The sequence below is a fragment of the Python bivittatus genome, unplaced genomic scaffold, assembly GCF_059951505.1.
Source record: "Python bivittatus isolate LINGU-HERP-01145 unplaced genomic scaffold, Pbiv_v1 ctg000350_np1212, whole genome shotgun sequence".
NCBI lineage: Eukaryota > Metazoa > Chordata > Lepidosauria > Squamata > Pythonidae > Python > Python bivittatus.
Window position 1 is genome coordinate 21779988 of NW_028277074.1, and position 12222 is coordinate 21792209.

At 38.7% G+C, this 12222-nt stretch overlaps 1 protein-coding gene across 1 annotated transcript in view; it reads right to left on the minus strand.

Moving 5' to 3' along the window:
* The window catches only part of DSCAM (DS cell adhesion molecule), a 355545-nt gene that overhangs the window by 296195 nt on the left and 47128 nt on the right, over window positions 1-12222 (minus strand). The window lies entirely within an intron of this gene.

Genomic DNA, 12222 nt, shown 5'->3' on the forward strand with positions numbered 1-12222 from the left:
GTCCCAGTTTTATTTGGGGAGAGACCCTTTGTTACTTAAATTTTCATTACATATTGTTTGTTCTTCAGAAAATATGCCCCAAGAGTTTATACATTCTAAATGCAAACCAAGCACCTGACTGTATCACCTACTCCTTAAAGGCTGACTTTATCATCCACTTCTTTCTTCCCTCTCTTATGCCAAAGAAAATCAAGGCAAAGCAATCTTGAGTTTCTTTCTCACACCCTCCTCTCTTTCTGGGCTGATGTTTACATAACTCCCCCTCTTGCATTCTTTATTCAAGGTTATCTCTGTAGTCCTCTACAGTTCATACTTTAAAAGCAAGAGTAGTATTTGCATTTAAACCAATTAAATTAATTATAAAGATAGAAAGATTAAAAAAAAAAGTCTTTGTGAATGTTGTCTTGAAGTAGACAGAAGGGCATATTGTGAAGGCACAGTTTTTCAACCATTAATTATACAGTTGTGCTAATGTCAAAGGGGTGCTTTGCTTCAGTGAACCTTCAAGTGAAAGACCCTTTGAACTATCTCGAAGAAGTGCTGCACTCATCAGAAGCAGCTTCTGCATGCAGTGCATTTACTGGGGCTACCTTAAACCAGCTGAGTCTTTTCCCGGGCTCATATGGCTGGCCTCTGCAGCTTGCGTGCAATCCTGGGGAAAGGTGCATTTAAGATGTCTTTGACAAGTGCTATATGTGCTCTGAATCACATTTTATTCTTCAAATCTCCATCTCTGCACAGCCCCAATAAATAGTACCTTGTTTTTCACTCCAGATAATAGAAAGCCATCAAACCATTAGCTTCACACTGTTTTCTACACCTAGGCTACATTTATGCTAAAACAGAAATATCTTAAACCATCAGATTGTTGTGAGCAGCGTTCTGCATTGAAACAAAGACCAGACAGCCCTAATATTGTCTTTTCTTTTTCTTTTAAATTTCTTTTTAAATTTTTTTATTACAAAAATAAGAAAAAAAGTGTTAATATATCATTATAACAATAAACAGTTACAATTCTATATATGCTTATCTAATACAAATATTATCCAAATACATATATATTTCTAATAGTTATATGACTATTATGGGTTTTTTTTAACCCAGTTTATTTTGTATAAATGAGTCCCATATTTCATTATACTTGTCCATACAAAGTCTATAGGCAATCCACTTATAAGTAGCAAGTGCAATCAGGTCTTCAATCTATTGAACAAATGGGGCCATACATTTATCTTTACAATGCTGCAATATCAGTCTTTTGGCCATAGTAAGTGCACATTTACGTTATCCAGTTGTCAAGTTCCATGTACTAGGTATATTGTTCAAAAGAATATTATCTTCTGAAAATTTTAGCTTTTGTCGCACAATCATATTTATATAGTCCACTACTTTCTCCCAAACTTATTAAGTATAGGACATTGTAAAAACATATATTTTAAAGAGGCATTGTCCTTATTACATCTCCAACAAAATGCTGTTTTTGATAATCCTTTTCTATACAGACATAGTGGAGTCCAATACATTCTAAATATTATTTTTTGTTGTATAAATCATAGTTTGAGGTCCATTGACACTCTTGCTATAGAAGTTAAGACACTCTCCCATTGTCTAGACAATATAGAAACCTCTAATTCTTTATTCCATTCATCCCTTAACATCTGCATATCAAACTGATTTATTGATAACAAATAACTATGCAAATGAAGAACAGGTTTTTTTAGTTTTAAAAATTTAACAAATTGTTCTAATATTTCAGATGTCTCAGAAGCTGAAAATGCTGCTGGTCCAAACAATGTTCTTAACAAAAGTTGTAACTGTAAATATTGCCATTGGGTTACATCTGATAGATGATATTTAACTCTTAACACAGGATACATTAAAAATTCATCTTCATCATCCATCAGTTGATCCAAAGTCAATATCCCCACTCCCATCCAATTTTTCCATATCACCATCTTCTTCCTAAATATTGTCTTTTCAGTAATCTTCAGAGATAGGGGAAAAAATAGTCCTCCAAGCAAAGAGGTTTTTTTTTAAACACACACACACACACACACACACACACATACAGATACATACATACACACACACACACACACACACACCCCTATCTATCTTACCTAACGTTAAAGCTAGGTTTGTGTGATCACTTTCTGCAGTATGGTAAGGGTAAAAGCTATACCCCACTACAAAATAAATCTCTATGTGCCTAGTATTAGAAAACAATCTATGTGCATTTTGTATATGGACCATGTTTTATGCAAGACAGATGTAGCTGGGATCATAATACAAGACCAATTCAATTTATCATTAATGATGGATCTCTAAGTCTTTTTGTTCTAGTAGATAACAGATGTTGTTCTAAATAAGGAACTCCCTTTCTCTCCCATCTGAATAAAATATCAAGTTTAGTATACTATAATAATCTAAACAGGAATAAGCAACATCTACAGATCTCTTTAGATGCTACTGAACTCCAATCAGCTCTAGACAGCATAGGCAATAGTGAGACAGGATGAGAGTTCCAATTCAGCATCTTAAGAGTCACACAGTGTCCAATCATTGTCTAAATCACTGATTTACAGTCCTAACTTTTTTGGCATAAATCTATTGAACACCATATACATTACTGTGTAGCTTAATACATTACTGTAAGGAAACGATGAGAACGATCATTTAACAGGTAAGACATTTATCAGCATATGCAATGAAACACGCTGGAAATGTAACAGCTATAGTACTCCCATTTTTTGGTTGTTGTTGGGTTTTTTTTAATATCCAAATTGCAGATTTACATCTTCTACAAATGGCAAATACTGTGGATAACTTTCATACTATTCTTATGCTTCATAGTATACCATCTGTTCGTGTGTAGTTACTGATTACAATGTTTATATTCTGATTTTCAGAATAACTCTCTCAAAACTGCTTAGAATTGAAGTATTACCTCATCTGAAGCATCAGTATAATTGACTGCATACTTGGAGGAAAAGGAAGACTGCTGTAAGATCAATTAAATGAGTATCTTACATGTTTAATATCTGTTAACTGACTCCTACTGAACAGTAACCCAGAATGTCTTATTTCCTCTGAATTAAAACTATTGAAGCCTAGATGATTTGCATATAGCAGTTTAACTACACATTTGTTCAAGCTATTTCTCTTAAATACTGTTAGTGCTATTTTTGCATCCTTAATGGAAGGCTATTTAACCAAATATACAGGCATTTTTCACTTTGAGTGGGTAGGCAAAGACGACACCATAGTTGCTGATGAGATAATGAGTGCTTGCTTCAAACTATGGCTATAAGATACTTAAAGTTGGTATGACCGATTTGGCTCTTTCTATATATATATTACTCTCAATAATGATGATTTCTATAGTCTTCTAGTGCTTCAAATATTCTTTAAATCTGTTAGTGAAATACTCACAAGACCTCACTCTCATAATGGACAGCTTGAAAAGGGAACAATATGGGCAGCAACATCTGGGCTATATTTCACATTCTTATGGTTAGGGGGAGGACTTTGAAAGACTGCAGAATTTTAAACACATGCCGTCCATATCTGTACCACTGCAATTATGTGTTCAGTTCAATCAACACAAATCATAGCTACTAGACTACCATCATGTGTTTATTCAGCAGTCCCAACTCTTATTGTACCTGCTGGGAGAGGTAAAATAACATGATTTCTCATTAGTGGCTTACAATGTAGATTTAAAGGAGCTTGAAATGTAAGCAACAGAGATGAAGTAGGGGAATATTAGACTGTAGTACACATGGCACAGACACATGAGATTGGAAGATGGAGTCCTGCTAATTATAAAACTCCAAAATATCCCCAATAAATAGGAAAGATAAAAATACTTACATTAAACAGAAAGGGTATGAGAAACAATTCAGCAAGAACATAGAAGGAAAGAGATTTTTTTCCCCATTTCAATGGTCTCCTCTTCCAGCACTTATGTGGCAGTATTCTGATATTAGTAGGAAACAGAAAAGCTCTTGTTTCTCTTACAGTCAATGTACATGCCCTATATCTACTGACTGCAGTATATGAGAGGTCTGAAAAAATGTGCATGCTTTGCTATTTATGACTCTAGCTTATACTCATATTTTTTTAAAAAAATATTTTTATTAATTTCACAATACAATAAAAGTATGAAAATGAAAAGAAAAAGGAAATAATAAAAAAGAAAGAATTGAAAAAAAGAAAGAAAACATAGAATTTTGACTTCTGCCCTTCTTTCTATCAAGTAATTGCCATCTTACTCTTTCCCCTTCCTCTTTAACCCTTTCTAATCCCCAAATCTATAAATAAGTTCAGTCCTTTCTTCTTTCAGCAAAAAGTATATATAAGGCTTCCAGTCTTTTAAAAAAGTCTTTATCATTTTTTTCCCTGACCAAATTGGTCAGCTTTGCCATTTGCACAAGCCCTGTCAATTTTATAACCAATCCTCTGTTGTGGGTATTTCATTATTCTTCCATCTTTGTCTATACAATAATCTTGCCACAGTTACCATATATAATATTAGTTTGCTTGTACTCAGATTTTATAGTAGCCAGAAATTTGCTTTTTCCTTTCTCTTATATTAGTCCTGAAGAGGAATAACATGAAATCTCACATCCACCTTTTTTTCAGTCAAGCATTGTATCTAACACTGAGATTTCATTTCAGTCTTTTTCCAATTTTGTTTTGAAGTAGATGGGCAAATTTTTGAGATCTGCTCTTGCTCATATCTGAATTTCTTTAGCCTCCATCTGATTTGTGAAGGAATGTTATCAGTTTTGGTAAATACTTATCAAAAGACTAACTGAAATTACCTTGGCCATCCTGTTCTACAGAGTTCAAACTACAGATAAATCAATCAAGACATAAGTCTGGGAACTTTGAAGGATTACTGTAAAATTTCCAGAGAGTGGTGTTGGCAAACTAGTATGTACCTGCTAACTCTTATTCCTATTTTTCATCTGGCCATCACACATCATGTCCTTATACCATAGGATTTTGAGGAGAAAGAGTTTGTTCTTTGCCAAAGAGCTACAGCTCATTCTAAACTGTTATTATTCTAAGGATCTGTACCAGTGCTGATAAAAGGTGTTAATTCTGGTTTTCTTTTTCTAGTTTTAATGATGTTCATTAAATAGTAATCAAATGCACATTGAAAATTGCATTAGCACATGAAAGCTGTTTAATGCCATTACATATCCAAAATATTTCCAAAGAATTACATGAAACCCTAAGTATTGATTACTACAAGCCAACAACCAGCAAGGAAGCAATAAGAAAGGTCTCAGTTATTTTTATTTTCTATTTGTCAGAAATTTGCCCAGAGTCTCTTTTGTGGGGCAGGGATTGGGGAGGAGAAAATAATTACTTTCAGTCCTTAGAAGGTACTCTTACTTGCTCAACACAACTATCTTTATCTTTATCCACAGCACGTGATTGGAAGGCTTCAGTGTGTGCATAATTCTATGAAGACACTTACCACAAAATCAGTCTCTAGCTTTGTAATTCAGAACTAAACATTTCAAACATGTTCCCTGAATTCAAATATCTTTTCCAAAGCTTGCTGGTAACACTGGCGACACCTTTCAAAAAAATTAGTTAGAATGCATGCTTCATACACATGCACACAATTGTTTGCAGCTGTAACTGGAAGGAAAATAATGCACACCAACTGTTTCTCAACTGAATCACGTAATCTCTGAACCAGGTAGCCCTGACCTTCTAGAAGTAGCACACCACTGTCTGCTTTCAAACGTCCATAGATTAAAAAAAAAGAAAGAAAGAAAAGAAATATGAATTCACAGCGAAGCTGGCATCACGATCTAGGCCATTCCCAAACTGGAGGATAGTCAGATTTTATTCCTGGGTGAAGCACTAAAAGTGCCCTTCTTTTAGCTATTCATAACAATTTTCAGCATGTGAAAAATACAAAATATGCACTTGTTTAATGGAAAGCAAGAATATGTTATACTTTCCACCCTCCCACCACCCTAATCATTTGACAGAAAACTGTGACCAGATTGTACCTAACAGAAGAATTCTCATATCTCCATGGTATCCTATCTCATATCTCCATGGTACCCTGGAGAAGGAAATGGCAACCCACTCCAGTATCCTTGCCCAGAAAACCCCATGGACAATGTTAAAAGGCTAAAAGATATGACACCGGAAGATGAGCCCCTCAGGTCAGAAGGTGTCCAATATGCTACTGGGGAAGAGCGGAGAGCATTTCCAAGTAGCTCCAGAAAGAGTGAAGCGGCTGGGCCAAAGCCGAAAGGACGTTCAGCTGTGGATGTATCTGGAAGCGAAAAGAAGGTCCGATGCTGTAAAGAACAATATTGTATAGGTACCTGGAATGTAAGATCTATGAACCAAGGCAAGCTGGATGTGGTCAAACATGAGATGACAAGATTGAACGTCGACATCTTGGGAATCAGCAAATTGAAATGGACGGGAATGGGTGAATTTAATTCAGGTGACCATTATACCTACTACTGTGGCCAAGAAACCCTTAGAAGAAATGGAGTAGCACTCATAGTGAATAAGAGAGTGGGAAAGGCAGTAATAGGGTACAACCTCAAAAACAACAGAATGATCTCAGTGCGTATCCAAGGCAAACCATTCAACATCACAGTAATCCAAGTATATGCCCCAACCACTGATGCCAAAGAAGCTGAAGTTGACCGGTTCTATGAAGACCTACAACACCTTCTAGAACTAGCACCAAAAAAAGATGTCCTTTTCATCATAGGGGATTGGAATGCTAAAGTAGGAAGTCAAGGAGTAATTGGAATAACAGGCAAGTTTGGCCTTGGAGTACAAAATGAAGCAGGGCAAAGGCTAATAGAGTTCTGTCAAGAGAACAAGCTGGTCATAGCAAACACTCTTTTTCAACAACACAAGAGACGACTCTACACATGGACATCACCAGCTGGTCCATACCGAAACCAGATTGATTATATACTTTGCAGCCAAAGATGGAGAAGCTCTATACAGACAGAAAAAACAAGACCAGGAGCTGACTGTGGCTCAGAACTGGAGCTTCTTACTGCAAAATTTAGGCTTAAATTGAAGAACATAGGGAAAACCACTAGACCACTCAGGTATGACTTAGATTATATTCCTTGTGAGTACACTGTGAAGGTGATGAATAGATTTAGGGGATTAGATTTGGTTGACAGAGTGCCTGAAGAACTATGGACGGAGGTCCAAAACATTGTACAGGAGGCAGCAACTAAAACCATCCCAAGGAAAAAGAAATGCAAGAAAGCAAAATGGCTGTCTGATGAGGCATTACAAATAGCTGTGGAAAGAAGGAATGTGAAAAGCAAGGGTGAAAGGGAAAGATATAAGCAACTGAATGCAGATTTCCAGAGAATAGCAAGGGGAGATAAGAAGGCCTTCTTAAATGAACAGTGCAAAGAAATTGAGGAAAACAATAGAATGGGGAAGACTAGAGATCTCTTCAAGAAAATTGGAGATATCAAAGGAACATTTAGTGCAAAGATGGGCATGATAAAGGACAAAAAAGGCAGGGACCTAACAGAAGCAGAAGAGATTAAGAAGAGGTGGCAAGAATACACAGAAGAACTATACAAGAAAGATCTTAATGTCCCTGATGTCCATGGTGGTGTGGTCACAGACCTTGAGCCAGACATCCTAGAGAGTGAAGTCAAGTGGGCCTTAGGAAGCATTGCTAACAACAAAGCTAGTGGAGATGACAGTATTCCAGCTGAGTTATTTAAAATACTAAAAGATGATGCTGTTAAAGTGCTGCACTCAATATGCCAGCAAGTTTGGAAAACGCAGCAGTGGCCACGGGATTGGAAAAGGTCAGTTTATGTTCCAATTCCAAAGAAGGGCAATGCCAAAGAATGCTCAAACTATCGCACAATTGCACTCATTTCACATGCTAGCAAGGTTATGCTCAAAATTCTACAAGCTAGGCTTCAGCACTACGTGAACCGAGAACTACCGGATGTACAAGCTGGGTTTCGAAGAGGCAGAGGAACTAGAGATCAAATTGCCAACATTAGCTGGATCATGGAGAAAGCACGAGAGTTCCAGAAAAACATCTACTTCTGCTTCATTGACTATGCAAAAACCTTCAATTGTGTGGATCGCAACAAACTGTGGCAAATTCTTAAAGAGATGGGGGTACCAGACCATCTTACCTGCCTCCTGTATGTGGGCCAAGAAGCAACAGTTAGAACCAGTCATGGAACAACCGATTGGTTCAAAATAGGGAAAAGAGTACGACAAGGCTGTATACTCTCACCCTGCTTATTTAACCTATATGCAGAGTACATCATGAGAAATGCCAGGTTGGAAGAATCACAAGCCGGAATTAAGATTGCAGGGAGAATCATCAATAACCTCAGATATGCAGACGATACCACCCTAATGGCAGAAAGTGAAGAAGAACTAAAGGGCCTCTTGATGAGGGTGAAGGAGGAGAGTGTGAAAGCTGGCTTGAAACTCAATGTTAAAAAAACTAAGATCATGGCATCTGGACCCATCAATTCCTGGCAAATAGAAGGGATAGAAATGGAAGCAGTAACAGACTTCATTTATTTGGGCTCCAAGATCACCGCAGACGGAGACTGCAGCCATGAAATTAAAAGATGCTTGCTCCTTGGGAGGAAAGCTATGGCAAACCTAGATAGCATATTAAAAAGCAGAGATGTCACCTTGCTGACAAAGATCCGCATATTCAAAGCTATGGTTTTTCCAGTGGTAATGTATGGCTGTGAGAGCTGGACCATAAAGAAGGCTGAGCGCCGAAGAATTGATGCCTTTGAACTGTGGTGCTGGAGAAGACTCTTAAGAGTCCCCTGGACTGCTAGGAGGTCAAACCAGTCAATCTTAAAGGAAATCAACCCTGATTGCTCATTGGAAGGACTGATAATGAAGCTCAAGCTCAGATACTTTGGTCACCTAATGCGAAGAGAGGAGTCTTTGGAAAAGACCCTGATGCTGGGAAAGATTGAAGGCAAAAGGAGAAGAGGACGGCAGAGGATGAGATGGTTAGATAGCATCACTGAAGCAATGAGCATGAAACTGAGCAAACTCAGGGAGGCAGTGAAGGACAGGAAGGCCTGGCGCAATATGGTTCATGGGGTCACGAAGAGTCAGACATGACTTAATGACTGAACAACAATTATATTTACAACAAAGCAATGCTAAAATTTTAGGGAGCTGGGACCACTGTTTTCTGTATTGCTTTAAAGCTCCTGCTATTTAAGTAACAGTAAACCCTTTATTCAATCCATGTAAGAGAAGAATACACATACACACACACACACACCACACACACACACACATATATATATACAGTGGTACCTCGGGTTACGAACGCCTCTGTTAATGAACTTTTCAGATTACGACCAGCTCCGGCCACAAAAATTTACCTCGGTTTGCGAACTCTGCCTCGGGGTACGAACAGGATACGCGGCCATTTTCCCTCCCATGAGACGATCCGCGGCCATTTTTCCGCCCCTGACACGTGGTCCGCGGCCATTTTTCCGCCCCTGACACATGGTCCGTGGCCATTTTCCACCCTGACACGTGGTCCGTGGCCATTTTTCCGCCCCTGACACGTGGTCCGTGGCCATTTTTCCGCCTGACACGTGGTCCGCGGCCATTTTCCGCCCCTGATACATGGTCCGCAGCCATTTTTCCGCCCCGACATTTGGTCTGCGGCCATTTTTCCGCCCCTGACATGTGGTCCGCAGCCATTTTCCACCCCTGACATGTGGTCGTAGGGAGGGGGACTCTCCCTCCAAGCAATAGCTGCCTCCCTGTCCTCCACGCCAGAACGGATTAACGGTAATTACATTGAACCTTATGGGGAAATTTCCTTCGGGTTGTGACCAATTCGAGTTGCAACCAGAGTCACGGAACGAATTAAGTTCGTAAACCGAGGTTCCACTGTATGTATGTATGTATGTGTGTGTGTGTGTGTATATACACACACACACACACACACACATACATGGGATACAATCAGCTGCTTTTCATGATGAATGGACTTTGCATATCCCAGGATCATAAGGTCTCATACATAAAGACTGAAATCTCATGTGTATTTGTGATTTAACAAAATTTTAGCCATTAAAAAAATTCTAAGAGCTATTTGAAGTTTCTTGAACATCATTTAAGAGACAGTTGGGGGCTCAGTATCTGTGGGCACCACATTGTTGCCCTTGCTTCAAAGCACTGCCTTTATGTATAAACATTTGACTGCACAAAATGCACTGGGTAATATTCTTTCTTGCCTTAGAACTAGGTGTAGTTCATCCATCAAGCCTACCAAGAGAGCATTTCTTGGTTTCATGATTTCCTTCAGGTTTTCAAAAGCCTACCATTTCTGATGGCTATACACGCTTACAGAGTAGGCATTGCAGTTCCTCAGTCTAAATAGCAAGAAACTAGATTGTGTCTCTCTATGAGGTCCAGCAGAGGGAACAGCAATCAGGCAAAAAAGCTAGGTCAACACAAATGCACAGGTGTCGATTTTTATTTTTTTATGTCACTGAGTAGGGGTCAAATCTCATACTCCACTGCATTTCCACAGAAGTGCTCAATTAGATGCTAGGACAGTAGCTCACCTGAGACCAGTGATGGAGCCATAAATTTTTAACTCTAGTGCAACAAAGCATGAATTGCTTCACTCCAATTTACTGCACAGAATGCACCATTATCTACTGAGGTTAGCTAAACCCTGCCCCTCTGTATTAATTCACAGCTATTATGCAAACATTTGGAGGCAAGAAAACAGGAAAACACATTTCTCCATCCCTACCTCCTCCTCCTCTAGCAAGGATGTGCTTCCTTGTTTAATGTAAATGTTAGATGAACACACGACCAAACTACCACACTAATATCTAAGGGGATAACAAAGCAAGATCAGAAGCAGCAAACAAACCTTAGCAGAAATAGAAAAAGTGACAGGTACCACTTCTGTAGATACCTATATACTTCATTTCATGCACCTGTAATTCCCTTTGTCAGCCACATGATTAATTCAAAGAATGATTGATTTTTTTCCCTTTGCTCATTCCTGCTGACCTGCTTTTGCTGACTGGATCACACTCCTCCATCAGCTAAAATGCTGGTATCATGTTTGTGTCTGCAGCCTGCAGTAAATATTTCACTTACTCAATATTAACAGAATGCGAGTGCCTGATAAAAACAAAAAACATAAGGAAGGAAGGAAGGAAGGAAGGAAGGAAGGAAGGAAGGAAGGAAGGAAGGAAGGAAGGAAGGAAGGAAGGAAGGAAGGAAGGAAGGAAGGAAGGAAGGTAGGTTTGTTTTCGGAATTACTGAACTATGGGTGGGGTCTACACACACACCCAAACATACACATACGGAAGGGGGAAAATTCCATTTTAAGCAAGAAAAACTGCTGAAAAATGATACACTATTGTAGCAGCATATTTGGCTAGTCTCATGAGATGGAGCTGAAGGCTTATGTGCTTGGTCATATGGGATATTAAATCAGATTTCCCCAGATGTTTTGGGCTCACAAGCAGGAGTCACACCAGCCACTGCTGAATTACATCTATTACCACTACCCATGCTTGCTAGGGATCGGTAGAAATTTATTTATTATTTATTGATCAAATTTACAGGCAATTTGCAACTCTAGGCAGCTTACAACAATTAACATGAACACAACACCAAAAAGAAAATGACAAACAAAGTAACTGTAAAAACACCAGGGAAGCAATAAAGCCATTACAAAGCCATAGACACTTACCAAAGGAGCAGTATCATAACTCAGCCTGGCTCCAGACCTACTGGCAAGCCAGGTTTTCAAGGCTTTATGAAATAACAACAAAGTCACGACCATACTCACTTAAGGGGCAATACTGTCCCAAAAACAGGGATGTGTACATAGAATTCCCATCTAATGCCAAGTGACCTGCACTGGATGCTGCTGCTTTATCGATGGGATCAAGAAAAAGCCGACTCTGCCACAACTTACTAGTCAGGCAGAAACAACTGAATAAAGGTGGTCCTCATAGGCATCTAGGTCCTAAGTCATAAAGGGCCTATAAAGAACAATTAGCGCCTTGAATTGCCAACTGACAACCAGTGCAGCTCATGAAATAGTGGTATTAGATGAGTGAAATGAGAAGCACCCATTACTACTCATGTTGCTGCATTCTAGACCACTTTAGCTTTTGAGTGGTCTTCAAAGGCAGC